Here is a 27,297-nt window from a genome sequence, read left to right on the forward strand (position 1 = left end):
TCATCGTGCGTGGGGCTGGGGCGAGCTCCTGCGCTGGGGTCTTGCTGCAGAGCTGGCACGGTGTGGCCGCGGCACCAGCGAGGTGCTCTCCTTCAGGAGAAGCCGTCAGTGCAAGAAGGATGCGCTGGCACTTCCCTGGCAGCTGCTGCAGGTACCTTTCAGCTCTGTTTTCTGTACATCCTCCTCTTTTCTGCAAGGAGTTTGCCTCCACCTACAGGAAGCAGAAAGCAAGAAAAAAAACACACCAACAACTCTGTAATCACACGATACTGTCTGTTAGTCCTCATCTTTCAGAGGAGCTCCGTAAAGCATCTCATCAGTCTCCATTGCTGCGTAAAGGACTTGGACGTGCTCCTGAAAGGTGCCACAGCGGTCTGAAGACTTCTTACCCATTAGACAGGTTTTAATTCACCTTTTCTTGTAACCCAAGCCTCGAAAAGAAAACATGCGAAAGTGACAAGCTAGTAATTGAATTTTGGCTGGCATGAGTGAGGCTTCTGCTGGGGTTCGTGGCTGAAAGGCAAAGCACAAAGCTCTTAGGGGAACAGTTGTGGTGCTGGAGGGTTTGGGGAAAGAGCGGCTTTGGGGAAGGTGGGGTGTTGAGCGTGGTCCGGCTGGAGCAGTTGGCAGGTGAGTGGCACAGGAGCAGGCTCAGTCTGCTGCCCGTGCAAGGGAAAAGTGGACTGGGGTCGATTGTTCACATCTGTCACACCAGGCAGGGGCTTCAGAGGAGCAAAAGTGCTTGGAAATCCCTTATAGATTACTGACGGGACACATGGGAAGGCCCTGTCTGTCCTGGAGCCAGCGCTGGGGAAGCTGAACTGGGCGAGGTGAGGTGCTGGTGCTGGTCAGGCTCAGGTCAGGTTAAGTTGTGCCGGTTCCATCATGTTCCGTATTTACAGTTATGTTTCCCTTTCCTCTGCATGTGAATGCAGAAGAGAAAGGTAACAAAGGGCAGATGACTCCTCTGCCTTCTCTGCAGGGAACCTCTTGGTTCCTGCTTCATTTCCAAAACTGAGCAGCTCCGCTTAGTTTCCACCCGCCTCCACCGCTGTCTTGGACCAGTCACTCCTGTTGGGGTGCACATAAGTTGTTCCAACAGGAACACCAGGATAACTTTTCAATATAACAGTTCTCTGTTGGGGATGGCCCCATACGGAGGGCTTGTAGGGTGTAGTGTACTGGAGCATTGGGCAACTTCCAAATGTCGGAGTTGCAGTCGCATGCAAATCGATGGGGTGACAACCAGCTGGGTAGCCTGGGGAAAAGCTTTTTGTCAGGATATTGTGGACAGGCACGGCCTTTGGTCCTGATGTTCCAGGTCTTTGGACCGGTGTTTGCCAGGTGCTCGGAGCCTGAGAGAGACCGGCAGAGGCGGGATGCCCACCATGGCTGTGTCGAGGCTCGCTGGCAGCACACACATGCCGGGGGAGCGGACAATGTCTTGAGCTTTACAGTCTGCTCGCTCCAGCTGCCAGTCCAAAAGTCACGCCATCGATCCGGCGTTGCGCTGCTGGAGTCACGTTTCTGCATGTCGGGGGGACGGCGCCGTGTTTGAGTGATGTCTGGGTGAAAGAAATTCCAACCTCCGCATTTTATGTACAGGCTACCTGACACTAAAGCTGTGTGATGACCTTTATCTTTATGAGCTGTGAGAATTAAGGAGTTCTGTATTTTAGTTTAATTAAGCAATAAGGCATAACAGATGGTGCTTTTCTGGGTGATTATTGAATGTCTCTGGTTTGACTGAAAGTGCAGGAACACCACGGTCGTAAGCGTATTGTAACTTGAAATATCTGAGATCTCGGAGAACATGTGTCTGCGGCTAGGTGTCTGTCATCGGTTGTGCTATTAACTGGCATCTGCGCCTCTGCACTTTCTGCAGTGTTTCATGGAGTGGGTGCCAATGTGTTGGTCCTGTTTGGCCAAGGTGTTTGGGCGATGCTGGACAAACTGCTACCTTGTACGGCCCAGCTGCCCGTATGCGAGAGTGGAGTCATCTGCTTCCCCTTCACGTTCCTCAGCAATGTTTGAGTAGGAAATTCTGCAGGGAAATATTCTTGTTCTATTAACTGCCCTGGGCGGAGGTGAGTCTTTGGTGCATTCTTCTAATAAAATTGACAAATAAATGACTCTAGAATTTCCACAACGGTACAGATTAAAAAAAAAAAAAAATACCCCAGCTTTCACTGTTTAGAAAGGTCTTGCTGTAGGAATTACTGGTCTGACGAGACTGCGTTGTTCCCAGCGCAGCGAGGAGAGGCAGAGGAGCGCAGCGGCCAGGGGACGCACACCAACGGCCAGCTGCCGCTCTGCGGATCCGGCACGACCAAACCATCAGAGCTTGTGTCATTCCAGTATTTGCGTGCATGAAGCAGGGTCAGACATTAAATATGCGTTGTAACACGGGTTTGCGTGTAGGCACTCGGACTCGGGAAACCAAAAGCTGCCAAATTCATGGCAGGTTCATTTGCTGTTTGATTCCTTCCCCCGCTGACTACACGAGAACTTTGTGTGACATTTTCTACATTCCGGTGTTTCTCACTTGCAACTACCATGTTTAATCCAGAGGATGTTAGAAAGCAGCAGAAGCAAGTAAGAGCGTGGAATTAATTGAGCAAATCTGGCCAGTCTGTGGCTCTTGGAGCAGAGTGCCAGGCAATGGACTTGACTTGCAGCTTCTCCCGCTGGCGTGTCAGAACCTTCCCCTTTCTTGCCCCTGGCACAGTCAGAGATGTGAATCGCTCGCAGCCTGGCACTGAACTTGCACAGTATTTTAGATCGCTGACTAATACGCCTCAATTTTTCTCATTAATGGAGTATTTGAAATGATCAAAATGAAATAGATTCACTTACTGGCTGTAGAGTTGTTATAAGGATGATCTATGAGAAGTTTTTAACATAGCTGTAGTCTTTGCGGGGAAAATCACCCGTTTGTCTCAGTCTGTCAAAACCCCAAGATCCAGGATCGTACTTCAAATCTGAACTTTGAAAAATCAACAGTTAGGCAAGAAAGCACGGCGTTCGGTTTTTGAAGGACCTTTGTCCCTGCTTGACCTTTTGGTTCGCTTAACGAGCAGTTTCCCGTTACCGCTGGTCACGGGGTGGTCGCCTGAGGCAGGACGCGATCCCCCGCTGGCGCTGGATCCCTGGTGTCCGTGGGGAGCTTCCCCCGGCTGCTGCTCCAGCTGCACCGTCTCGGAGCTGTGCAACACAATGCACGTTCGTGGCTGTAGATGAGTTGGCTTGATGCCATTTTCAGAGACAATGTCCCACTTAACTAGCCTGGATTGGGCTGAGAAGAATAATTGCTGCTATAAAATAATTTTGCAATTACCGCTGTAATTAAGGGCAGTTTGTTAATGAAAGTGCTTGGTGAATAATGACTGCAGGGCACTCCATCCTGCAGCTTCGCACCAGACAATTGGTTTGGGTGGTGGAGATGGTTGGGGACTCGGTGACACAGCTGTCACGCTCGCAGGATGGATGTAAATACCCGCTGCTGCTTGTGATGAAGTGCCATCATTAGCCTTCTGCCCTATGGGAACTGGTCAGACAAGGAAAAATAAACTTAAAATATGATGGTGAACGCTATTGCTTATGGCTGCTGAAGGCCCCTTTTTTTTCTCCAACCATGTTAATTTGATATGCAGATGCCCTTACCCAGCTGATTCATGGTTCAGCTGTGAACCTCGGAATCCATTTTTCAGGAATATGAGCTTTTTCGGGCTATATTTTTGTAGCTTGTTTCAAGCTTGCTTTTCTGCATTGGGTTTTCCTTTGAGAACACAAGCCATTACAGGTTCTTCTGTCGTACAGGATTAAAAAAAAAAAAAAAAGTGGAAAACGTTTACATGTTTGCATGTTTTAGTGTACACGTAGTTGTTGACCGTGAAGTCTGGCATGGGGTGTTTGTAGGTAAGCAGTCTTGAAAATATATTTATGTGTTCAGGGGCAAAAGTTAAGCTACCCAAGCCTTTTAAAGCTCTGGATGAGGCAGCCAGCCATAGGCACGTTGTCTGTGGGCTGAGGATCGCCAAGGGCTCTGCTGAAGGCAGTACAGCAATGATGCCAACGCTGGCATTACTAGGCAAGTTGTTTTCAGGAACCTCCCATGTTTTCTGTGTGACCCAGTGCCCTGTTATTTATTATTCTTGGCTCTTTGTGGGGCTCAGGAGCAGATTTTCTGGCTGAGAGAAGGACTGGGGTTGGGGAGTCTTATTTTCCCTACAGTGGGAGTGGCTTTCCCAAGAATTCCGGGGACCAGGTCACTCTTCCAGCGTTTCAGTGTCATGTTAGCCACAAGAAAGCCAGGTTCCCAGATGATGCTTCTTTATGGATAGCTGTTACAGTGCTTCCACCCAGGACATGGGGATCGTTGCCTTCTCCTGGTGGGAGCAACGGTGAGGGAGCTGGTGGGAGAGGTGGGAGCGGGGCGGATCGCGGATCTAACAAAGCCGAGCTGCAAGGGGGGATGCTTGGCCTGGCGGGTGAGGTCCCGGGTACCAGTTGGAAACCAAACTGCATCGAGTGTGCCATTCTGCATTTCACAGAGATGTCATTTAGGTTGGGAAAACCTTAAAGATCGTTATTGTAGGAGGAAAAGCAGCACTTCTTCCAATTCCTTTACTCCACAGCAGTGTGGGCAGGACAGGGCTTCCACGTTAAAAGCAGTCTTGTTGCTGAACGAGGAAACATTGTTTGTTGCTGTGTCGTTTTAGAGATCGAAGGATGTTATCTGATGGGTGTTTTTACCAACGGCATGGCTAGGTAGCTATGCCTTTTGTTTTAATTGCATTTGCACACGTACTGAAAAGGCACAATCTGCTTAAATATGCACAGCAAAGTCTTTGCCACTGCTGAGGCATTTGTTTGACCATCAGCGTGAAATAATTCGGGTCCTGTACGTTCTGTTTGCTCAAAAACACGCTCTGTGAAGCGTGTGGGGAGGGGGAGAGGCAGGGCAGGGCTCGCGGGGCTGCGCTCTGCCGGTGCTTTTTTCAGAGCTGCCGTGGTTCGTGCCGTCCTGTGCAGAAGCGCCGGTGTAAATGCGAGGAAGCAGCCTGTCTGCCTTTTATACGAGGCTTGTCAAAGGTTTTATAGATCTCCATAATGAAGATGGATCAGGTTCATTCTTATTGCCAGTTGCTCTATCAAAACAGTACTAATTACCGCAGTTGCATGTGTTGCACGCTACCATCTTCTTCCTTAAAGCTTAAAAGCACGTTTTGCACCACTCACAAAGGATAAAATTGAGGCAACTTTTTCCCGATCTATTTTTGGAAAAGTAGTTAGTAAAGGAGAAGGAAATTGATTTTGGTGTCAGAAAGGACATTTCTGACAGGAGCATACTTTGAAATGATTCAAGGCATCTGTTTCTGTTGCAGACACCCAACGCTGCTAAGAGCTGTACCTAAATTAAACTGTTTAAGATGTCAGCTCCGAGTATGAATGCAATTTACATCCTGGTAGCATGGCTGGAATTTTTATCATTTAATGAACTTTCTCACTCAATTTATGAATGGCGTCTCTCCCACAGCAACTATCTTTGTAGCACCTATAGATCCTCAGGTGCAGATTTGATGCCACACGTGGGAGCAGATGGGGCAGGGTTTGAGGGCATGGTCAGGCTTGTAGGAGCTTCAGGTGGCTGGCTTTGGGATGTTGATTTTTGTCGCCTTTCTGTTATAATCTTGATTATCATGCAGTTAAGCGTTGGGGAAAAGCATTCTGCCTTCCTGAAGGTGGTCTCCCTCGTCCTCCGCGCTCTGTCGAGGGTCTGAAAAAGCTCACTTTTCAAGGTGAACGTTAAATTAATATGAAAGACTTCTAGAGCTCTACAATTAAAAGGTCTTTTACTTTCCCCACTTCAGAACAGATCTGATGGTTTATTGCTGGAGCCTTGGCGCTGAGCCTGGCTGACCTTGGATCAGTGCCTTTTAAGTATCAGCAGGGTTTCTTGTGTGCTGTTGTGGCCTTTTAGGCGAAGAACAAGCTGCTATTGTGGCTACCGGCTTTGCAAAAGAATTCGTGATGCTCGGTGGATGTTGGAGAAGGCAGGGATACTTGATTTTGCCTTTCACATGCATCTCACAGTTGGCACTTACTGTGCCAGTGAGGTGTTGTGAATGTAGATATGTTTTCTATTTAGGTACTTATCTTTTTAAGCAGTCCTGAAAGGCTTAAGGCAGATGAGGAGCATGAGAAATCGCAGGCTACGTTTGCCTCTTACAAGTTTGGAAGTTCAGTGTCAGGTAGCTACAACACCTTTTGTATTTCCAGCTCTGACACACTTTGGGCAAGCGCTCTGGAACTGGTGGCAAAGCTGGTCCGATGCCCTTGAAATCAGCTCCCCGTGTTCCTGCTCTACATGCCTGAGTTCCAGCCTGGGCTGTTAAAGCAAAGTGTTGGTTTCTGTCAGATCCTGGCATATCGTCTTAAAAAGGGGCATTAAACGTGCCTCTGCTCTTGTGGAGGACTGCACTAATGCCATGTAGGTATTCCTTTGCCCAAAGTAAATTTTCACTCAACTTGAGTCATCTGCTTGAAGGGGAGAATAAACATTAAACTACTGACATAAGGAGCGTGTTTAAGAGGTCGTGGGTGACATGTCATTACCATTCGTATTAGTTGATACTGGCTGAAAGGATGAAAGGGGAAACGCGAATATTGACTTATGTTACTTAATATTGAATTAACGTCCCTTTGCAAAGGGCTCCTGGCTTAGGTCGTAGCTGTACATGGTTTCCATTCCAACAGGGATTGGGAAGTTTCAGGGCAGGGACGAATCCGTCCCCTTCCAACCGCATCTTCTTGCCTTTCACCGTTGCACTGAGCATCTTGAAATTTGTAAGACCTCACAGTGCTGTAACTGAAGTGGAGTTTGTTTAAGCTTTGACTTCAAACAGTAGATTACCTTTTATTATATTATATAATGAATTATTGATCCGCCGATTTTGAATATTTCAGTAAAGGCGCGCCGAGGAAGGCTGGCGCTGGCAGATCCCCGCCGGCTCTGCCTGTGTGCCCAGGAGCCAGCGAGCAGAGCCTCGCTAGGTCCCGGCCGTGCCTCCTCCAGCCCAGGTCACCCTCGTCTCGCACCGGAGGCAGGTTATTGCATGCCGTCCCTGCAGACGTGGCTCTATGTGCACAGATCCTCAGCCACCTGAAACACAGCGTTGCCTCTGTTACGGGGAAGGGAAAGATAAGGTGGCCAGACCCTTCAGCTGATGAAGATGTCAGTGGGCAGGATTTCAGTCCAGAGAGGGGGGGATCTCTCTGCAGAACGGCACCCTCGGTTGGCCCTAGAGTTTCCCAGGGCATTCTCCCCTTGCAAATGCAGCTTTTGTCGGCATTCACTTTGTCAAGGGAACCAAAGTTCGCGTTTATTGAGTTGATGACTTGGAGGCAGGGCTGGTGCAGTCGTGCGCTGTTCTAAACCTCGGCTTTCCCAGGTGTGCAGAGGGCAACGGCGCCCTTGAGGGACCAGTTCTGGTTTCAGCACGTGTCCTGGGGGACCGAGGGAGCCAGCAGGGGACTGGGATGCACATCTCCGTTGCCCTCCCTATAGAAGTATGGAGGAAGAAGATAAAACAAAAATCATACTGACTTTGGGCTTGAAGCTGCCCAGACAAGATGTTCAGGAGCTGTTTGCACAGCGGCTAAGATGTATGGTGCATGCAAGAGGAGTTCTGGAGTCTGCTCCCCATCTGTAAATGCAGGAAATGGTATTGGAAAGAGTTTCAAGTCTTTGAGAGGAGTTCCCGATTGTTTTGCTTCACACATACTCCCCAAGTCTTTCAGTGCAACAGTGTGGTGCTGCTGCCGGTCTTTGGCATTCCAGCTGCATTGCTCTCACTGCATCAATCGATCACAGCCGCTGCCCTGCGTGCCGTATTGACAGACAGCTTAAATAGTTCTCATTTTAAGAAGTGCAGCATGGATAATTAAGCAATGCACTCTGCAAGTTGGTGATCAGCTTCTTGTGGAGGACCAATAATGAATAAAAAGTACATTAACTAAATTAAACTCTTGATGCCTGTAGGTCTGTAACTGTAGAGTTGCCTTTATGAAATTCATTACAGTTTATAAGAGTTCTGTTAATCAAAAGACTCCTGCAGAAAACATTCTGGGAATTAAAGTTTATTTTATTTCCGTATTGTTTAGGACAGAGATGAGCATTGTTGTTGCTGCCACTCTGAATACTTAACTATGCTCTGACTCTGGGACCATCGACTGCAGAAGAATCAAATTTAGACAATTAAATGATCTCCCCCTCCTCCCCCCCAATCTGCATAATGAGACTTTCTGCTGTTTCCTAATGACGTCTTGTCTTTGAACACAAGTGCTGTACTCGGTTGCGTGTTTAGCGCAACTAAACAGATACCCAGGCTGGCTGGCTTGGCATCCGTAAGCCAGCATATGTGCGCGACGAGATCTGTGTTCCTTGACGCGTGGTGCTTGAATGTAGGGGCTCTGGTAAACGTCTGAAATTCATTCCTGTGCTTGATGGACATCTGTTTATTTGGTGGTTTCTTTTGCTTTCTGTCTCTGGAGCACTGGATTTGTGTTGCTTTCTGTGTGTTAAAACACAGAGGTTGGGTCACCTCTGAGCAGGGGCCAGGCATGCGTCTGCTTACCTGGCTGATGGGGTGCTGAGCCTGGGGCTGGACCGCCTGGCAACTAATTGCATTTCAGGGATTCATCTTCCTCATGCTTGAGAAAGCAGCTGTATAATTCCCCAACTTTTTTTTTTTTTTTTTTTTTTTTTTAATCTACATAAACCTGTCAAGGTACAGGAGATAACAAGCTGAATTGGAAGGTCTGCTTAGGTAACTCTGCAGCTGAGGTTTTATATATTAAAGGCGACAAAGAGCAGGGACACGTGCAGGATTTACCCTTTTTCACAGCTTCTTCGCTCATCTGTGTGCACAGCAAAGCTTTCCCCAGCTCCAGCCCTGCCTGCCCCGTGGTGACGCTGTTCGGACTCAGCCCCTGCTCCCTCCGGCTGTAGCCCTGGCTGCAAACGGGGTGATTTGCTTATGTGTAATTGCACTGTCGGTTATAACAGCCTAATTATCGTTGCACGCAAACTCGTGCTTAGGGTCACCTTATCGGTCCCTGTGGAAGCTCTTGACCTGCAGACCTCTCAGCCGGGCAGATGCTGCTCTTGCTGTCCAGATGTAGCAATGTTTTTGACCACCATGAACATACTGCAAAATCCGTGTTTGCTTTACCAACTTTTTTTGGCGAGAAGGCTGCCAACTGCAAACTTGGATGGGAGCCATTTATTTGTAGCACAGTCAATCTTCCCTTAAAGAAAACCACCAGTGAATTAGCTTTTGCATAGTGTTTCAATCAAAGCATTTGATCCTTGTTTCTGCGAGATAATCCTAAGAACTTCTTATTTGGAGAATAGAAGACCGTGATGGATTTAATTCATAAAGGGAAGCAGCCGTAAGGAATGTAAATGTAAGAGGCTGATAAGGTAGGATTTCCTAGTTGCTATGACAACCCCTGGGTCATGAGCCTGAGAAAATATAAAGTAAGTCCTGGAGCTGTGAAGATGATTATAAAATTTAACTGTCATTCTTCATTTGGAGTTGATGGCAAACATTATTTACTTAAGTTTATCTCCAGGCAGGCGAGGATCCTTTCTTTCTCCTTTAAATCGGAGGCTTGGATCACAAATGAACGCGTTGTGCGCATCTGGCATTATAAAGCGAACCTGCTATTTATTATTCTAACCAGACAATTTGCACGTAATATGCCTGCAGATTCGGTCAGCCTCCTATAGAAAGCAAAGGTTTCACCCAGTGTATCCCTTATGAAAGCCCTCCTGGTGCCGCTCGGCGTGGGGGGATGCTCATGACGGCGGGGCGGCTGCCCAGGGATGCCTGTACCCCTGTTTTCTCACCCTGGAATCCAATTTTTGGCTTCTGTAGGGGAAGGAAAGCTCAAGCCTAGTTCGGCGCTGTGCGTGCGTGGCGTGGCCTGCCCGGCGGGCTCTGCCTGCGGGAAGGGGGGGAGGCGACAGCCTCCGCATCCCCCCTGCGGCGCTTCTACGCGGCTCAGCGCCGCACTTGCCTCGGCAGCTGAAAGTTGGGCTCGGTTTTTCGGTTTTGTTGTTGCCGTCCTCCAGTTCCAAACTGGTGGATGATTCCTTTTCCAGCTCGTCAAATGTTTTGCGGTGTTGAGGGCTGAAGGAGCAGTCCTGGCTGGAGTAGTAGAAAGCATGAAATATCCCTGCGGGAGTTGCTGGCGTTCCCGGTGCTGGCAGCTACGGGAGGGGGCCAGGGTCTGGGTGGGCAGCAGTGCCGGTACCGGCTGTCCCACGCGCCGGCTGCTGCATCCGTGCAGATGAGTGTTGTAAAAGCACATCTTACCGTTCTCCTTGAAAAAAATCATAGAGTCCCTGGCCTTCAGAAGTACCTTCTAGACATACAGCTAGGTTCTGACTGTTTCTAGTGTCGTAAAATGTAAGAAATACACGTGTTGTGAGCAGTTGAGGAGTGACAGGGGTGCCCCTCGGTGGTGGCCTTTGGCCTTTTCGGGAAGGTGGGAGCCGGTTCTGTGGGGAACGGGAAAACCCACACGGAAAGTGCCGCCACCAGCAGGAGAGGAACGCGCTTGGACCGTGCCGGCATCGCTTGTTGCCCTGCCGTAACTTGGCGTGTGATTCCTGCAGGCACAGCGCTTTTAGACACAACTGTTATTTTTGTTGTTAAATTCTATTAAAGATACAGAAAGTAAATGGTCCTCGGTGTAAAGCTGCCTTGTACTGTTTGCGTGACTGCAGGGTTTCCACCTTTTCTTTTTAAAAAGGGAGGGAAAACTCTTGCAATTACTTCAGGGATGTTCCAGCTCCGGTATTGGAACATCTGACTCAAATGAAAAGCACTAAAAATCATCCAGAATCTCACTCTGAACTTTTATTTTACTGCATTTGAAAGATTTTTCTATTGCTATTCGGTCTTACTCGAGGTGATAAAACGTGAAGTCATTTGATTCAAAGAGTTCACATAAAGTAAATTCCTTTTAAGGCTTTTCACTGACTACCAGAGTTAACGCGATGCTATTTTTGAGGCTGGTCTCACAATTTCAGTTGGGAAACTCTTTTCACCTTTGCAGCTTTCATCCTGAAATGAAGCTGGTGCGGGCGAGCCGGCGAATTCTGGTAAGGATCAGAGTTTATAGCCGTTACTAAAGAGAAGTAGCTCTTGTGGAAATGGAGCAAAGAATTACTACTGTACTAAGAAAACTAGAATTCATTACTTTTCCTATGGTGGGAACTTTTTGAAGGCACTTGCTCAAGTGGAAATTGAAGGAATGTGAAATTCTACTTGCAGTGCTTGTATTAGCCAGTCATCTGCACGGCCCCGGCGCTGCTAATGTCATCTCTCGCCTTGTATATGAAAGGGGTGTTTGGTTTGGGGTTGGTTTTTTTAACATCTGTGGTGTTCATTTTGCTGATGATGTCTGGTGACAACATGAGCACCCGTAAGGAAAGCGAGGGAAGGGACTGGGTCACTCCTGGGTGAGGAGGCAGCAGTGCCCGCACCAAGTCACTCTTGCTTTGGGGTCTCTTGCTATATTTGCTCAGCACTGCTGGTGGGACATGGTCAGGGACACCGGCACCTCGAGGCAGCGCATCACGTGCCGTTGCTCAGCTGTGCTGTCCCGGGGCTGCCTTGCCATCAGTGTCCCCAGGTCCCACAGCGCCAAGCGCCGCAGCTGGGGGTGGGTTTGGCAAGTGACACGTGTGCAGGGTCCTCGAAACAGGAGCCCTGCAGGGCAGCACGTCAGCCATGGGACTGAGCGCGGGTGGACACAAAGTTGGACAAGCTCTCTAAAGTGGGAATCTGTTCTGAGGGGTTTTTCCTAGTTTTGTAACGTGGACATCTTGGCCTTTTCAAGGTTGTATTTTTACTAATATTTAGCTGTAGGACAAAAAAATGCATCTTAACCCTTTCCATCGTTAAAGGGTTGCACAGCATCCTGCGGGTGGGAGACTCCTTTGAGTACAAACTCTGCTAGCTCTGTAACTCCTGCCACGCTGTTTCTCCAAGGGAAACCCATGGAAGTGATCACACAGCTCCTTCACGTTCCCAGCAGATGCCACCTTTCCTCGCAGCTCCCTGGCTGCCAGCTGTGGCCGTTCTTAGCTGTAAGTCAGTGGTTAGCAAGGGTGGGGGCTGTTTTTTCCACCATCTATAATGGTGTGGCTGCTTCAAGCAAAGCCAGCTTTTTGCTGTGTAGCTCTTCCCCAGGCAGGCAGGCATCTAGCAGGGGCTGCTGTGCCTCCCCACCCGGCAGCTGGTGGTTTCACTGTAAATTTGCTCGGGAAAGTTTTCCGGTCAATGCAAGAGCAGCGTGGCCCTCAGGAGCTTGGCCTGCATACGCACACCGCATGCAGAGATACCGGCGCCCTGGCTGCCTTGAGGTCAGTGGTATGTTTGGGTGTCACCGGGTGTTTTAACAGGAGGAGTTTGCAGTCAGGCTGTCCTGGGCTGTGTGGTAGCTGGTATTGCAGTAAGGGCGAGGGTGGGCTTTGTGGCTGGAGAATGGTGATGGAGAGCAATGAGACACAGCAGAAGGAGCTCCTGTTTTCTTAGCTGTTGCTGTTCGCGCTTTCAGCGTTTGCTCTGGGGGCTGCAGACTCTTTTACTGAGCGTCAGAAAGGTTTTAAGTGATACCTAAACATAAAATAACGTCATCTGTTCTCATTTTGCGGTATTATAGTCCCTGGGAAAGCTGAGCCTTCGACGTGACCCTCACCTGGGCTGGCAGGGGCCAAGTCAGGCAGCATGTCGGTGCGCCCTGCTGCAGTGGTGGCTGAGCCCAGGGATGAGCCACAGTTCCAGCGTGGCCCTTTGGTCCTTGCGGGTGTCTGTTAGCCTCCTGCAGCAGGCAGAGCAGGAATTGCAAGCTTATTCCTTGTGCGTGAGCTCTTCGTTGTCTCCTAAGGCACTCCTGTCCTTGGGTCTGGGGTCTCTGGATCAGCACGTCTCCTGTGTACGTTAACATGTATCTGCGTCTTGACTGTTCTCCTCTGCATTAGCATCCCAAAGATGCATCGGTACAGTGTGCGGGGAGAGGAGAGCTGGGACTTCGCAGGTGCTGAACATGGCATCTTGTTAAGCAGCTCTCTTCGGTTAAGTATCTCCTGTAGAAAGAAGCGATCACATGTAAACCAAGTGAACCATGCTTCTCTGCATGGAAAAATGTGTTCGGGCAGGGGAAAAAAAAACCATCCTATTGTGAGTGCTCCTGTTTCTGTCGGAGTCCAGTACAGCTTCCTGCAATAATTTATTTTCTGTTGATACAAAATTGGTACTTTTTTCCCTTAGATCAGTTGAGTTGTTAGTTGCCCTATTTGTAACCTAATTTAGGCAGGATAGGAGTAAAGCTGTTAGTTTGCATCTACCGTACACTTAAAATAGATGATCTGAAATCGTGTTTTTCTGTCAGCAAGGAATTTTGCCCACTGCTATACAGAGGTAGCTTTAAAGCATTTTAAATTTTTGCCAGGTTTGATCCCTTCTGCGCTCTTTGCACATGCCGAAATACAAACCCAGATTTTCCCTTGGCTTGTTTTCCCTTTCCCTTGCGCTGTTTGCGGTAGGTGGGTTCCTCTGCCGCCTTTGAACAGGCGTGGGTGAGCAGTTGTGGTTCACTGTGTGGTATTTAGCCATTCGAAGCCACGTTTCGGGAAGGTACATCAAAAAGTCTGGTCCAAAAAGCTTCCCCAGGACAGGCTGTTGTGCTGGAGCTCTGAAGTGCAAAAGAGAATCGCAGTGTCTGAGCGTAACAGGTCTGAGCACAAAAGAGCATTTTTATTTAGTTTCTCATCAGCTCTTATTCAGCGTTGCGGTGTCTCTAAATTGATTGGAGGTTTAGCTCTACCGCCCTTATTATCCCTAGTTTAAGATGGAAGATACCTTTTTGCAAGTGTGAAGACCAAAGCCTTTTGCGCTAATTAAATCTATGAAGAAATGAGCTGTGAGCTGAGCATTGTCGTTAGCCCTTTCCAACACAAGCCATGGACACCCTGGTGCTGCCCGCTTGCTGTCAGCATTCAGGTAACATCAGATTCCTCTATAAAATGGAGATTTCAAGCAATATGCAGAAGGCTGCGCATGTAAATCCAAGCCAGAAATAGCTGCTCTTACAAAGAGTGACAGGTACGTGCCATTCTCTTCATCTGGCACATGCTGTCTGCGATACCACTATGGGAGCTGGCAACAGCCTTGCAGTGGTGGGTGGTGAACAAAGACTGTTCTCAGAAATATTTTCCAGACAAAGTTAGAATTAAAAGCACGGAGCTGATATAAAATAATGGGGATAACGATATGGATGAAGGGCGTTGGTGGAAATACACAACTAAACTGAAATTTGTCAAATGAGACACTTTGCTCGTACCGAGTTTTCCTGTGCTGCTTTCTCCTTTTTGCGGCGTGCAGGTTGCCTGTGATCTGCTTTGCCTGCCTGTTACTGATACAGCGGCAGAGATCAATAATTCATGAACCCACGGAACGGAATTGGCTCTCGAGATGAGGTTGCTGGATGACTCGGGAAAGATGATGATGCTGGTCCAGCTCAGCTGAGCATGGTCACGCTCACTTCGGACCGGAGCCTTTGACTCAGTGGTGACTTGCCTCCAAAAGCCTGGGGGCGGAGGGAAGCGTAGTCATCTGTCAGATCTCTTTTGAGAGCTCGCAAAACTTGATGTAAATGCTAGCTACTCCCCTCCCACAGCCCTCTTACCTGCTGCCTTGAGCTTTAATCACATCACTCATAACCACTCAAATAGTGTTGGTCCTGATAGCTCAGCAGAACCCACTCGCCGCCCTCCCCTGCGAGGATCGTCGAGGGAAGGCTGCTACAAGTTTCCCATTTTTGGCAATAGGAGGAATACGGGATGTTTTTGCAGAATCTGTTTGTTGGTAGAACTGGGAGGGACGGGGACTGTGCCAGCCCTGCGACCTGCCAGTCAGCGCTCTTGAGCGCAGCAGCTTCTCTGCCGGTTTTGTACGCATCGCCCTGCTTTTCTTGTATTAAACATTTACCAGAGACAGAAGCAGACAGAAGCAACCACGGATATGCTTAGGGCTCTGTCAACCTGCAAAGGGATCAAAGCGATCCTTTCGTGCCACCTTGTTCCTTATCATGGAACTGAACGTTTGTCTGTCTGTCTGTCTTCTGGTTGCTTCAGGCAGGTGCCTGTTGGTGTAGGGGTGCCTGGCCGTGCCGGTGGGCTCCTTCGCCTTGTTGCTCGCAGGTACCACAGACCCTTGAGTGGGAGATGCCTGATGGAGGTCAGCTGTACTGCAAGAGACCTGGGGAAACGCATTCACTTGTTGTAACTCTGTTGGAGCACTCGGGAACTCCTTATTCTCACCAGTGCAGCGCTTCTGTTCTCATAGCAGGGACCCAGCAGAAGTGCAGTCAGCTCGCTCAAGCAAGTCTCAAGTTCCTGTAGCTTTGCAGAAGGTTTACATTAAAAAACATAAGCTGAGGGAGTCCTTCTGGAGGTTTGTATGGTAGAAGGATCCGATTTGGCCAACGGGAAGCCAATTGACCTTGCGGCTGATAGTCAAATGCTGTTGTCACGCTTGTGGCAGTCGTCAGAAGTCAGCAGCCCTGCGTGCTGCTCCTGCGATGCCTTACAAATTGGCAAATCACACCAGTATTAGTCGTGTGATGACAGTGCATGTCAGAGAGGAAAAAAGCATGCAAAACATTCAGAGCACACCTGGGAGAGCATACAGGGTAGTGTGACAGGTATTTTTCACTTCGGTCCTCCTTATAAGCATGCAAGACGCACAGCCGGAGCTTTGCTTGGGGCGCTGTGCCGCTGCCCAGCCTGCTACACGCTGAGCTGGAACGCAAAGTTTGCCAGGGGATGGCAAAGGTTATCTCGTCCCTCGGAGCCCACCTTTGATCATCTCCATGCTGAAGGACGGGTGCTAGGACAGCGTGAGCTCTTCTTGAAGCTAATCTGTCATGCAGGAGAAACTGCGAAGCAGGGTGGAGCGTTGCTGGCCAAAATGAAGTTGGGCAGCAGTGGGTGTGGGTGGAATCCCATGCTGACATTTCAGATACCTTCAGCTGAAAGAAGAGATAATTGCAAAGCAGCAGTGGTAAATGTCGTCTGTTCTGCTCCTGTAAAAGAGGCGAAGCAGTGCAAACAAGTAGGCAAAGATCATGCAACCAATGGAGATCGTTATGAGTAAGTACAGAAGTGTAAGATCAACCTATATTGGCGTTGCCAGCTTTTTTAGCTGCCAAATTGTAACTGTTACATTAAATATGTGGCTTTCCAAGCAAATCACGTTAAGCCTGTTTGTGGGTGTACTATGTCGTAGGAGGTAGTAACTCTGTTCCTTTGCCTCCTTGGGTGGGAACACAGGTTAGCATCCCCACGCCAAAAGTGACTCTGGCTTTTTGGGGTTCCTCTGGTTGGGGTTTTGCAGTCAGGAGTAATTACAGTGGGCTAAGATTAAAGAAAGGCATGCTGCCAGCTCCCATGAGGATTCCACGAACAGCTCTGTCCTCCAGACTGTACTCGGCTCCGCCTCCGCGTATTTGCCAACTCTACTCCAGTTTTGATATTTTTTGTAGATGTTGAGAAAGGTTTCAAGAGGACAGGTCTTGTGCTCATTGTCATGTTTTCTCGTTTTGTGTTGTCTTCGTATATATGCCAGGTAGCATGAAAAATTCCCGTTCCCAGTAGCCTGTATGATCCCAGTAACGTATTAACAAACGTGGGATGATGATCGGATTCGCACCTAGGACTTCTGTAACAGACAGAAAAGTGCATGTTTATGTCAAAGCACGTGCCTGTTGGCTCGTGCTGCGTGAAACCTCTGGGCGGTTCCTGGTCAGGTTTTTGTGCCCACAGACTTCGTGCGTTGGCATTTTTCATCCAGGTTTTGTTTTTTTTCTGTTTGCCCATGATTGTGTGGGCTCAAGACCCTCAGCAACACCAAAACTGAAACAGCTTGCGGAAACTTCAGGGGGACTGCTGGAAAAGCGTGTTATGATGGTATCGAGACTCTGTTTAATTTATGGAAGAGAAGGGAGGGTAACACATGAGAGACGGAAAGCTGCTGTTGTCTTTGTAAGTGAAAGGTCATGTTACTGAGCACTGCAGGGTGGATTTGTGAAAAACGAGCTCCTGTTTGTGAGGAATTAGAATGAATCTTTGATTTTTTTATTTTTTTTCCCACTTGTGACCTTTAAAGATGCTGCTCTTAGATTGATAAGCAGACTGATGCTTTTAGCAGCCCAGTCCACAATTCCTTTCTCATAGAAAGACTATCTTCCAAATGCTATGGGTGTTCCTTCCAGAAAATATTCCTTTTTGTAACCCCCTCTGGGGGTGGAAGGGATACGATGATGGGATCTTAGCTGACAAACAAGGAACGTTCACATTTGTTTCAAATGATTAAAAACATGAATTTCCTGTGGTTTGCAGCCTCAGCCTGAGGACTTCCCATACATTCTTTTTTTCCGGTAATTCTACTTTATCCTTTTTTAGTTTCGTTGCCAGGCTTGAAGCGCTCCTGCCCGGTGGGACAGTGGAGAAGGCTCAGGGAGGTTGGCTTTGCACTCTGACCCAGGAGAAGCTCTTTTACCTCCTGTGCTGCTGGGGAGGAGCATTTTGAGGCTGGTGAGAGGTGGCTTGGAGAGCCCATGCGTGTTGCAGCTGTGACGTGTCGGCACGCGTTACATGGGTTGTGCTGGTTCATACTAGCTGACCAACAGCTTTGGTCCTTGCTGTGGGCATCTGTGTGTTTTTTCAGCTTCCTAAGCCTTGCAGTCCTACTGTGTGGTGGTTTTTTGGCGATGTTTGGGGTTTTTTCCAAACCCAGAGCTGTACGTTGTTTTTTCTGCTCCTCCGCGCCCCCCAGGCTGCCCCTTTGCAGCTCTGGTGCACAGCGGGACTCCCAGGAGCCGGGGATTTTGGGAAGCTGCAACATGAGTGGCAAAGAACAACAGCAGCAGCAGTTGTGCTGAACTAATAAAAATCTTCTTATTTGTGGTGGACAGTGGTTCCATTTTCTTCAGGTGTGCTGATGCATCGTGGGGGCGTGCTGGGGAAGCTACCTGGTACTGCTTATATGGCTCCCTTAGTTAAATGGAGAGCTGGCTTTTCGAGCTTGGCAGCCTCACTAAGAGGCTTTCACTGCATTTATTTTATGTTCCTGGAGTGCTTTTGGCACTGAAGCGATGTAACTGTAGACACCCTTAGTATTTAAATTCCCGTGGACTCTCCTAGGCTGTATGTTCCGCTGGTTGTATCATGATCTGCAGCCATCCTGGACGGTCAGGCAGGAGCATGTTTCTTGCATGGTGAGAAACTGTTGCAGAGAAATAGGTGCTTTTCTGGTGACGCCTCCTCTCACTGCCCTTGGTCATCCCTTATCTTCCAGTTCAAGCAGAAACTGGAAGATGTGTGTGGCTTCGATCCAAACTTTGCTCTAAACCGCGTGCGAGCAGATAACGTGGATAAGTCCACTCTGTTGTTTCATTGATTGCGCCCCTCCCCCCCCCCCCCCCCCTAACATTGATGCACGGGTAATTCTCTTGCCATGGTTCTAAGACTTTCTGACCTGTTTCTCCATTTTGTGAAATGTGCCATTACTGATCTCTGTGATTGCGAAGTGCTTACCCGGAATGTGGCCATCCTTTTTGTGACACACAGTGGCTTCCCCTGACGAGCCACTGCCAGGCTGTCCTTTGGCTTCAGCGGCTCTGACCCCGGTGGAGGAGGAGGCATGCCGTGCCGTGCCATGCTGTCCAGTCTGCCCCAGTTTTGGCTCCATCTGGGTGTCACCCCTGACTGACAGCTGCCCTTCAGCGGGGCATTTGCTGACCCTCTCCAATTGTGAGATGCTCTGACTGCTCGCTCCTGTGGAAAGAAGATGCTGTCACACCTGTGCTTGGGCAAAACTTCTTTCTGGCTTCTGTACTGATTATGGAATGGCAAAGGCTGTGTGCAGAAATCTGAAAACGTTAAAAATACATTCGGAGATCAACGCTCAGAGCGTTGTCTCCAGCTAAACGGTGCACCAAGGTCTGATACATCAAAGCGACGTTATGAAGCATGAGCCCGTGCATTATCTATACCCTTCCTTAAGAGGAATGGTCTCCCTTCTGCGGTGAGATGGCACAGCCTCACCTGCGGAAGGCTGCAGTGCTGGTAGAAGGCTCCTGCCGAAAACCAAAGGGCTTGTTTTCTGCGAGGAGGCTGGCAGGACGCAGTAGTGATTATGCACTTTGTTTACAGTGTTGGTCTGTGAATGCCGCCTTTACATAAGGGCTCTGGCAGCGCTGCGGCAGCACAGCGGCAGCGCGGTGGAAATCTCGGGCCCGCCAAGTTCCCTGGTTTCGAGCCAGACATCTGGGTTCGGGGTTTTCATGGCATTCTTCAGTAGTATGAGGAGACCTCATAAAGCAGCCTCTCCGGGGTATTGTGCCGAGAACCGCATTCCCAACCAATTACAAAACTGGTCTCCATCAGTAATGAGCCCTTACTCTGGGAAGGGAACAGCGGGAAGACAAAAGCAAAACTTTCTTTGAAAGCTGCAAAGCCTTTTGACGTGAATAGATGTGGGCTTGTTAATTGGGATCACCATTTGAAAGGTTCCCTCTAGCTCTGGTCCTGGGCTGCAGCCTGGGGGGAGGGTGGTACTTAGCAAGGGGAGACGACTGAGAAGCTGCGGCTCTTTGGGTTTGCGCTGTTAATGATTTTTTGGCGGTGGGGATGCAGCACGGCTGAGCGTTTTTTTTCAGACCAGAGAAGTACTGCAAGTCACTTTCTCAGTTGAGCAGGTCTTCATTATAGCAAAACAATCATGTGGTGCTTGGGAAGGTCTTAGCACCATCCTCATTAGTTATGGCATGGTAAGGGACAGAGGAGCTGCTCCGGCCGAGCTTTTTATTCCCCAAGCCTCCCACCCCAGTGGGTCTTTGGCGAGCAGCAGTTGGGATAACAAGCGCGGGCCAGACGCTGGCGATGGGCGCTGCGTCACGTAGGCTGGTGGCCACCCTCCATGCCTCATGGCCAAGGTCCCGTCCACCTTGTTAGCGTGCACAAAACCAGCAGCTCCCACCCTGCCAGGAGGCACTGGGATGCATCCATCAGTCATGAGGCAACTGCGGCCGGGCTGCCCCCCGCGTCAGCTGTGCCTCGGATGCTGCTCACGGATGGAGGCCGCCGGTCCTGAAGCACCAAAACCTTCGTGTTTCCATCAGTGGGGACTGGCTGGAAAATCTGGCAGCTTGGAGTAACGCAGGAGCTTTGCAGACTGGGTGGGCTCACGGTCACTGGGCTTGAGCTCCCAGTCACAAATAATCCCGAACTAAAGTGCAAAGCTGATGCAAGCCTGTGGCTGGTGCGCTAGCAGGATGCTTCCAGAGGAGGAAGCGTATTACAACGTACATTTTGTAAATAAGCAACACTTACTGTTAGCATACCTGTTGATGATCTGGGTTTGTACTTAAGTATTTTAAAGCTTGCTTCTGAATGTCGTCTGTAGAGTTTGGTAGGAACCAAACAAGAAATGAAATCTGAGTAAAAAGCCCTTTGGCTTCTGCAGTTAATGATTGCCAGGTCTGTTCAGAGGCAGGAGTGCTTCTGTCTGTGCAGGTAACTTGCCTATCAGGGTACGTTTTGCCGATGTTTGTTTAGAAGACAAAACAAAAAAAAAAAGTCGCTGAGCCAGCCTGAAAAGCTCATTCCTCTGGGAATTTGAGTGAGACAGCAGGTACAGCGTATATTGCGGCTCGGTCTGAAATACAGCAACAGTACTGCTTCCCTAATAACGCTGGGCATCCTCGTAGCCCCGCAGACCCCTGCAAAATCAGGGTTAAATGAATGCCAGCTGGCAGTTTCACATTGATGATATCTGCTGTGAGGTTTGGGGGATCAGTGTTTCCCACCCCACGGACCACCACTCGCGGGTCATTGCCGCTCACACCCGAGCCGGCAGCAGTGAAGGGACCCGATGGGCTCATGGCCGGCGGTGCCGGTGGCTCGGCCAGCCCGGCCTGCGTCACCTGTGTCCCATGGCTTTGGCAGCCTCCGGTGGAATGAGAGGCAAGCTGAGTTCGTTACATTGCGTTTTGGATTGAAACAGAGTATGGCAGCTGAATTTCCTGCTTTTCTAATGCCCTAGCCCCATTTGATTATGCTGTTGTTTCTTTGGGCATACTAACACAGAATTTGACTTCACTCATTATCCACTATCCCTCACACTACCTCTGTGTAATCGGCTTGCTGTGCACTCTCAAAATCCTTTGCTTTGTGCAGGCAGGTTTGCTAATGAGCAGAATGTAATTCAGTGGGTTTGGGGTTTTTTTAGGAAATTATACAAAACAGCATACCCATAAAACCTTATGATTCATGATGGTTTGTTTTGTTCTTGTAACACAACCCAAACTAAGAAGCCATTCATCAACCTGCAAAGGCTGCTCGTGGCTGCCTCTGGGTAGCAGGCGAAGGATAATTCATCCCCAACCAGAGAAAAGCACATGCTCGCTGATCCATTTCCAGGCGCGCTGTTTAGATCTCCGCGTTCAGGGTGGTGACAGGACGACGAGCTGCTCCCAAATTAAATATACGCGGTAGGAAAACGAAATTTTCCTGGTTGAAGTAACCTAGCTCATTTTCAGTGTTAAGCATATGGTGTCTGTGTCAAAGTGTTTTCCCACAAAACCAGAGTGCTTTATCTCATCAACCGAGTGTAATAAATTCCATTCACGCGATCGTTATTCCACGGTAATGAATTTTAAGCAGCAACCCAAGGAGGCGAGCTGACGAGAGGAGCTGTGCTCGCACCTTGCACTTGTTGCAGAGAGAAGGATGCTGTTGCTCAGGTCTGGGTGAGTTATTAACGTAACTTCGGAGGTGGAACCCTGTGCAAGGATTCAGTGATTGATGATACCTTCAAACCGATGTAACTCTTCCAGCTAACAGCCAGCCTACCTTACTGAAAAATATTTTGGTAATATGCAGCTCTGGCAGGTTGAAAACCAAAAAAAAAAAAAGGAATATAAACAACCCCGAAACAAAAGCACCTTCAGTACAGAAGCTGCCCAAGTGGCATTTCAGCAAAAGCTATTTTAAAGTTTATAAATGGCTTTTAAAAGCCAGATTGAGCCAGGCTGTAATTTTGGTGACTTACTGGAAAAATAACCACACTGAATCGTACTGAGTGTTTGTAGCTCCAACGTACGGTGCGTCATACAGTTCATTGACAGCAGCGTTACTGAAAGGTCAGGGGTTCTGGGTTTTAGGGAAGGGTGTTCTTGGCAGACCTAACTATACGTGAGAGGAGTTTTTATAAAGTGTTTTCAAATGCCAGTGATTAAGGGGGGAGTTTTGCTTGCTCTCGGATGCAAGTGCAGCCTCTGAATAAAACAGACAACTGCTGAACGCTTAAACTTTCCCTGCTGCACCGCTGAGTCATTTATTGCGGAGTACTTCCGTTGAAAATGGGTCTTGTTTTTCAGTGTTCTACCCTTGGCACACCCAGTACGAGGGGGCCTGTCTTCCAGTTCATTAAAAATTGGCAAAAGTAAGCAGGTCTCTTAAACTGTTGGGGTTTGAGAGAAGAACTGTGAAGAATGTGTATAATTTAAATTGTTCTTTCAAGAAATGCTAAGCAAATGTCTGGTAGATATTCAGCTGCTGTTGGCAACATCTGTGAAAGGTCTCATGTCTCTCCTGCGACGTGTCAGCAGAACGATCCGGGTGTGCTTAGCTCTGACAATAGGAACACAAGGATAAACCCCGAGAGGCTGTGATTTTGGAATGCAGCTACCACATTTACAAATAGAAAGAGGTGAGGCCATTTATATACCAGCTGCCTGCTCGCTGCCTTTGAACGGCTGCTAGGCATTGCCCTCCCCAGCACAGGCGCCCTGGGGGGGACCCCTGCCACAGCAGCAATGCTTGGTGCAAGCCTTGCACCGCCTGGCCCTCACTGTTCAACCTGGGGGTTTGCAAAACCTGCGGTGCAAAGAGGCTCCTGCCTCCTCCGCAGTCCCGGCACCAGAGAGCAGTTTTGTGCCAAAACCGCAGCAAAAAAGCTGTTTGATCAGATTCTTCTGGCTGCTGGCATTACCTGGGCTGGTGCCAAAGAAGGTGGGACTTTGCAGGGAGGAAGCAGGAGAGCACCAGTGAGGGGGAAGCAGGGGACCAGCGTGACCCCAGGTCGAAAAGCTGGTGTTTGAGTGTGCGTGACCGGTGAATCCGTCCAGCTGAGCATCCCTCTCCTGTGCCCGCGCTGGGCTCCTCCAGGGTGTTTCGGAGAGCTGACCTGCAGCGCTGGGCAGCTTTAGGTGGCACTGAGCACATGTGTGCATCTTGTCGCATCAAGCGACTTCATCGCTAATCCTTGCGATCATCTAATCCTGGCTAAAAGAAGTAAACCCTACCACGAAGCTGGGCGCGGCAAAAAACTGCAGGTTTTTGTGAGGTTGCTTTGTAATCCTGGCCACATCGGTGCTGCGTGCAGGGAAGAAGAGGCTTTATTTAATTCTAATAATGGTAGAGATAATGTTGGCTTTGTGATAGTCCTGGGCACAGCTGTTCCGTAATATCCGCGGTGGTACACGATATGAATGGCTAGCAAGGTATCAAGCCTCTAGGATGTTTTCCTTACTTTTCGGTGCTTGAATGGATTGCATTGGTTTATTGGAATAGTGCTGGCTTTCTGCTTGCAGTAATTAATTCCCTTTTCCGGGCTGGGGGGAAGGTTGGTTATAATTTCCTGCATTCTTTTATCATAAGGCCAAAGGAGAAATTCAGAATAGCGAACAGATAGAAGCGCTGCATACATGCATTTTAAATTCAGTTTCAAGCAGTTAAGAGGATAGATTTTTAGTGGAGTGGTCTCTCTGTATTTGCGCACAGTTCTAAAACAAGGTGACCTGGAGGACTGGTGCTGGGATACAGCGTGGGTTTCCGAGATCCCTGGCTGTACTTCTGGCAAGCACTCACTGTAAGCCTGCACACACACACGCTCTCCCTCTCCTTTTTAAGGGCAGTTTAGTGGGCTGGCAGACAGGACGTGTATCTGCTGGTAATTCTCAGTGCTGCAGGGTGGGCAAGAGGAGGATTGTTGGGAGGGGGGGTACAAATGGACACCAACCACACTCCTTTCATCTCTGAAGCCTGGTCGGTGAGCTTAGAAATGTGGCAAATGAGTGGCACAACGCGTGTCCTCCCTGGCTGTGCTGTACTTAGGACAATCCTTGCAGGGACTGCCAGCCGAGGGCTTCCCACAAGCATGGGAAAACACTGGGATCAGAGGGGGAAAAGACTTGCTTGCGAACCAGAAGGGCAAAAGACCTGGGGGAAGAACGAGTTTCTTGGAGGTTTTCACTGATTTGTGGGTTGTTTTCCTTTTCCCCAGAGATGGCAAGCGCCTCGTGGCTCTCGCTGTTCTTGGGTCGTCTCTAATATCGCTTTTGCTTCATGGCCATTGCTCACCGCAGCATCCCATCAGAGGCGCTTGTCTAAGACCGGCAGCATGGGCAAATGCATGAGCAAAGTGGCTCGAGTCCTGGCAAAAACCTGATTAATACCAGTGTTTGTGGTTCCCTGGATGGGCTGCCAGCAGTTTCCCTTAGCTGCTGTGAACGGTTGCCGGCTCGTTCCTTGTAAGCATCGCAGCAGCCCCGTGCTGGGAATAGCTTCAGGCCTTTCAGGAACGGTACAAACGCGAATCGAGACAATGCTGGGGCATTTGAAGCATTGCTTGGCTGCTGCGGTCCTTCCCTTCTCCCCTGTCGGGGCGCAGACGCGGGAGCGAGTTTCCCCAAGCCCTGCGATGCCTGTTGCCTTGCCAACACGGTGCGAGGGAGACGTTTGAGCGAAGAGAAGAGATGCGGCTGCTGCGGCAGAGCCGTAATGCCGGGCAGATCGGGGCAGCGGGAGGGAGGAGGAGGAGAACCTCACCCGCCTGGAAACGCTCCTTTACACAACTGCAGAAAAGGGAGAATTAATAAATACTTGCAGGAGCATTCAACATTCACTCCTTGCTGCTTCTGAAATTGTACAACAGCATAATTTTTTAATGACGGGTAATGATGAAACATTAATTTCAAATCTGGGGTTTTTTGCCTTTTCTTCTGTCTAAAGCTGTGAAGTCAGGGAGCTCGACACGGTTTACAGTCGACTGGGTGCCTGCGATCCTTATTGATGGAGCCGATACCTGCCGGTGTTTACCGTGTGAATATCAAGGCGGAGCAGTAAATTGAAAATTGCTTCTAATGGGCTCAGTTCGCATGTTTTAATGCTTCTCAGGAGAAAACAAGAAATGTTGAGATTTTAAAATAGAACAGACACAGCGGTATCTGGTAACGGATGTTGCTTGTCTTCCTTTCTTTATAGTTCACTTCCCTTTTGCAGTAGCTCGAACGCACCCTTAACCTGAAAGTGGACGCAAAAATGTCCTTTTATCTTGGGGTTGCTGGCAGGAGCGCCGCACCAGCTGAAGCCCGTGGGGATGGCTACGTGTCCATTCCACGGCTCCTCTTGACCCAAGTGGGTGGCCCGATGCCGGGGCGCATGTCACGCTGTCCCTGGGGAGGAGGTAGTGGCACGGTCCTGGCCATGGGCTTTGGTGTTAGACGTGCTCTGTGTTCGGCACTGCAGGTGCGTAGCTTGAGAGGATGGGAAAGCAGAAGGTGCCAGAACAAAACAGGATCCTAACAAGCAAAAGCGAAATGTGCTGGTTCTTGCTGGCACTCGTCGAGGTCCAGTAAATAATTTCTGCCTCTTTTCATATGGGTTTCTGGAGCAGTGCTGCCTGTGCAGGCATTGGTCCAGCAGAAACACTGTCGATGGGGATAGCGTGAGGGACTGTGTCAGGATTTTGCATGAGGTGGCTCATCCTGCCCCTGCACTTGGGGCTTCACTGGGAGCCCCTTCCCCAGCGCTAGTGCATGGCATCTGTCCATCACCCACCCTGCCATGTGTGGGAACATAGCGCAAAATTAACATTTCGGTCAAAAAAGGTGAAGATACGAAATGCGAAGGCTTTTCTCGCCACAGTTGTGTCTTGGAGCATGCAGCTTCAAAGCCAGCAGCGAACTGAAGTCACTAGCTGTAGCTGTCTTGTTCGTTCTTCAGGCAGCATTTTGATAAACGCTGGTGAGTTTACCTGTTAAACTAAATGACGTTTATAGCACGATGTACGCTTTGCCCATTGTTTAATTATACCTAATGGTGTTGCGTGTTAGAGGTGTTTATTGTTTTGCTTTTGTGGTTTAGATTGGATATTAGGGAAGATGTCTTCACTGGCAGGGTGGTGGAGCATTGGACCAGGCTGACAGGGAGGTGGTGGGGTCACCATCCCCGGGGGTGTTTAAGGAACACGTCGATGCGGTGCTTGGCGATACAGGTTAGCAGTGGGCTTGGCAGCGCTGGGTTAACGGTTGGACTTGATAATCTCAAACATCTTTTCCAACTTAAATGGTTCTATGAGTCCATGAAAAATAACAATCTAAACCTAAAGGCCTATAGGTTTTAATTAGGTGGCCAACTTTGTACAAAGCCCTAAGTGTCATCTGTTTTTAAAAGGCAATGGCAACTTCAAGAAATCTGTGATCAAATTTACCAAGTGCCTGGTAATAGAGGAGCGGTTTGGCTTCGGCTGGGCTCTGGTTTGGGAAAGCTGGGCAAGGGGAACACAAAGCTGCCGCTTCCCACCCTGGGGCACCAGCCGCCGAGCTTGGGGTGCAAACTGCACCCGCTGATGTGGGGAAGGTGGGATGAGGGCTGCATCCAAAAACGTGTTCCATCTCATCACTTACAGCAATGAGACTGTAAAATAAATACGTAACTGCAGACAGTAAGGGGTATTGGGCTAAGGCACTTCATAAAATCTTTTTATAGAATGGAGGGGGGGTAATTTTAAAGTAAAATAAAAGCTTATATTTTCACACGCAGTAGACAATTTCCTTTCCCTTCCTTCCAACTTTGCCTTTGTCCCATTAGCCAGCAAACAGACACAGATTCTCTATTGAAAACAAGCATGAAGAATGAGTATGTGTCAGGCAAACTGCATCTTTAAAAATAAACACCGGATCAGAGCTTTGTGCCTTCCACTCAGCTGGCAAAGCACTGACAGCAGGCAGTAATGTGTTAGGGAGCAGCTGCCCTTTCTCTCAAAGCAAATCCCATAGATGAAGGGGAATAAAAAAAGTATATCCAGAAATGCATTTTATTTCCCCTAGCCTGGAACAACTACTAGGCAGAGGCTGAAGGCGAGGGGACGT

The 27,297-nt window shown here is 49.0% G+C and overlaps 1 protein-coding gene and 1 long non-coding RNA gene across 12 annotated transcripts in view; one reads left to right on the plus strand and one right to left on the minus strand.

The window, feature by feature from the left end:
* CADM1 (cell adhesion molecule 1) overlaps nt 1-27,297 on the plus strand; it is a 170,454-nt gene that overhangs the window by 76,994 nt on the left and 66,163 nt on the right. The window lies entirely within an intron of this gene.
* LOC114015460 (uncharacterized) lies at nt 10,912-20,558 on the minus strand. The gene is made up of 2 exons (XR_003559389.2): nt 20,474-20,558; nt 10,912-14,667 (listed from the first exon to the last, which is right to left on the minus strand). It is a non-coding gene; the product is annotated as an uncharacterized LOC114015460 (long non-coding RNA).

Source organism: Falco cherrug, chromosome 17 (genome assembly GCF_023634085.1).
Source record: "Falco cherrug isolate bFalChe1 chromosome 17, bFalChe1.pri, whole genome shotgun sequence".
Lineage (NCBI taxonomy): Eukaryota > Metazoa > Chordata > Aves > Falconiformes > Falconidae > Falco > Falco cherrug.